The 2,940-nt window shown below is 46.5% G+C and overlaps 1 long non-coding RNA gene across 1 annotated transcript; it reads right to left on the bottom strand.

The window, feature by feature from the left end:
- Positions 1 to 408: 408 nt before the first annotated feature.
- LOC310825676 lies at positions 409 to 2,465 on the bottom strand. The gene is made up of 2 exons (XR_014555427.1): positions 2,198 to 2,465; positions 409 to 795 (listed from the first exon to the last, which is right to left on the bottom strand). It is a non-coding gene; the product is annotated as an uncharacterized lncRNA (long non-coding RNA).
- Between the last annotated feature and the right edge of the window lie 475 nt (positions 2,466 to 2,940).

The following is a 2,940-nucleotide window of genomic DNA, read 5'->3' as shown; positions in this document are numbered from 1 at the left end:
ATACACTCTACAAGTCCATTATTTCTGCCATTGTCATATAGACAAAAGATAGTTTCAAGCACTTTCCCCCCTGCTAAAACTTAAGTTGTTGCCACTTCCTTTGATGACAATAATTAGCCCAGACTATCCTGCATTTATATAAACCCAAGAGAGCAAAGGGAGTCAATGAGGCCTCTTTTAAGTTCCTTCCTGCCTTATCTATTGTGGCAGGTTGGTATTCTACAGAATGATAGGCACAGTCTACAAATGAGTTGGTGACTGTGTGATTGCTTGCACAGGTTTTACATCTTCAAAAGGATATATGGAAAGTTGCATTTTGGTGGGAATATGGGATTGCTTAAATTACACTAAAGTGGAAGATACTGCATATTTTTTTTGATCCACAAAACTGATGTGGAAAACATAAAATTGTATTTAGCATAAATGAAATTTATTTTTTTATCTATTATTTAGTTGAAATGATCTGTTTACCAATTAAGTACATCAGCAGGGAGACATCGTCTTTGCATCTCACACATCCATTCATCCTCTGATGTAGCCTGAAGCGATGATGATCAATTATTCAGCAAGGCATTTTAAGCTGCATCCATCCTTTCATAGCATGTCATCAGCTAAATTGCAAGCCACAGCAAAAGAAAGAAAACAAATATGATATTTCCTAAGCCTCTCTGAAACTTCAGTTGCTAGAGGACGGTTTCAACGGAGTCATCAGCGTCGCTAGAAGAGAATGCATTCCCAGTTTTTACGTGCTATTCTCAGAATGAAACGCTGTTTCCAGTTGTCCAAACATGCAGCCTTATTAATTAAAAGAAACAAAAAACCCATCAGTCACACTGCATTATCTCATATCTTTGCCTCCAGACAGAACTGACGGCATACCAATAGGACTAGAAGGAATGGATTTGAGAATGATTGGTCTTATTTGAACAAGGAACAGTAATAATCCGTCCACCTTCTAATGTTACAGACCTTGACCTTGTAGGGAAAACTGTGCTCTGATTGTACAAAAGGCAACATCTTAAAGTCAAGTAAGCTGCATTGATGTTTTGTTTTTTTAATCTGACCTCCTTCAACAATTACATATTGCGCTAGACTTGGTTTAGTTTCTGTTTGCATTAATAAATAAATAGAATGTATGCAAGATTAAAATTAGCCAGCATATCAATGGAAACCGACAGCTACAGATAGGTAAAAGGTAAAGGACCCTTGGACGGTTAAGTTCAGACAAAGGCGGCTATGGGGCTGTGGCCCTCATCTTGTTTTCAGGCCAAGGGAGCTCCTGATCAGCAAGCCCAAGAGGCTCAGTGGTTTAGACCACAGTGCCACCTCATCCTTATCTCTAACCCAGGATGGGGCCAGAAAACCATCATCCCTGAGCATTGGCTGTGCTGCCTACGTTGATGGAAGGCCAACAGCATCTGGGGTTGTTTAATGTCTCTGCCACTAACACCCTGCCTAAAAAAATAGTATTTTTCCCCTATTCCTCTAGAAGATGCTCAGAATAAAACTATAAGGAGCTAGGGAGCTGCCACAACAAATGTCTCTAAGAACTCTGACCATTTGCTCAGTGGCTCTGCTTCTTTCTGCTTGTATATGATGTTCTACTTTGACTTTCAGTACAATGAAACGATAACAAAATCAATTATGGGATTCTTTTGATTAAAAGCAAATCACCTGCTGTCGAGAAGTAATGTAATCTGGGATGTTAGCTTGTGCAATTGTTTTCTGTACCCTCTCCTTGCCAGTTTCTGTTGCCCTTGTTTTTATTGGTAATTTGTGAGAGTTCCCAAGTACTCCAGGAGCAGCTAATGAATCTCCTAAAATACTTTTACAATTGCTTATTGCAGAGGTTTTCAACCTTTCTGAGTCTGCAGCTCCCTTGACCAGCTACATTCTTTCTGTGGCACCCTTGTGGGGCTCAGGAGTTATGTCATCCCATGGCTGCAGAGCTGGCAGCCCCACACCCCTTTTTGAACACCCTCCTTAGTGGAGTGTTCCCTCTGCCTCCTCTCCTATCCCCTCTCCTTTGGAGTCCTCTGGGAAACCACTGCTGCCATCCCGGTCTCTGAGCTACCCCCCCTGCCCCAAAGAGGGGTGCCTCCTCACACTGCCCCACAGGTGTCTGGAAAGAGGGTGCCCCCAGCCTTAGTGGCCCAATGGAGACTGGCCAAAGGTGAACATGAGGCCAGCACCTTACCTTGGGAAGCAGCAGTGGCAGCAACCGGCGATGCCAGGCTTGCATGGTGGAAAGGCTCCACTTTGGTGTGGGACACTCAGCTCCCAGGCAGGCATTGCACACAACAAGCACAAGAAAGGCCAGCACAGTGTCACAGTCCAGTCTACAGGTGATCGAAGTCCCGGCTGAGGACGTCAGGACCGGGGTAAGATGGCGGAATAGGAGCAGGAACAAGAGTCCAGAAGCCAGGGGTCCGCGGGTCAGGAAGCAAGAAGTCACGAAGTCAAGGGTCCGAGGGTCAAGAAGCAAGGAGTCAAGAAGCCGAGGTCTGAGGATCAGGAAGCAAGAAGCCCAAGGCAGGAAACGAGTTGCTGTGGCAAAGAGCCGAAGGGAAATGCTGACCTTATATCCCTTCCCGGCTCTTGCCACCAGGTGCAGTGAGCGGCCTCACCTGTGCGACCATGCCTTGCCTCTCCAGAACAAACATAGGAAGGCCCCAGTCCTGCAAAGCCCTACTGGTCACAGGGCTTGGCTCCTGCATGCACTCCTGACACACAGTGCCCGTCTGCCTGCCTGCCCGCCCTCCCACATGTCTGTCCGTTCCCAACAACAAGGGCTGGTGGACTGGCTGGCTGGGCTCCCTCACTTGCTTACTCCAAGGCCGCCTCAGCTCCTAGCAACCAGCACCCCTTGACCAGCCCTAGAGACACCATTCGCTTGGGGAGCTTGTAGCCAGGGCTGCTGCAACAAACAGCTGTGCAAGC

Source organism: Podarcis gaigeae (genome assembly GCF_964106915.1).
Source record: "Podarcis gaigeae genome assembly, chromosome: 10".
Classification (NCBI taxonomy): Eukaryota; Metazoa; Chordata; class Lepidosauria; order Squamata; family Lacertidae; genus Podarcis; species Podarcis gaigeae.
Note: the sequence above shows the minus strand (reverse complement) of the source record. Positions and strands in the feature narration are given on the sequence as shown.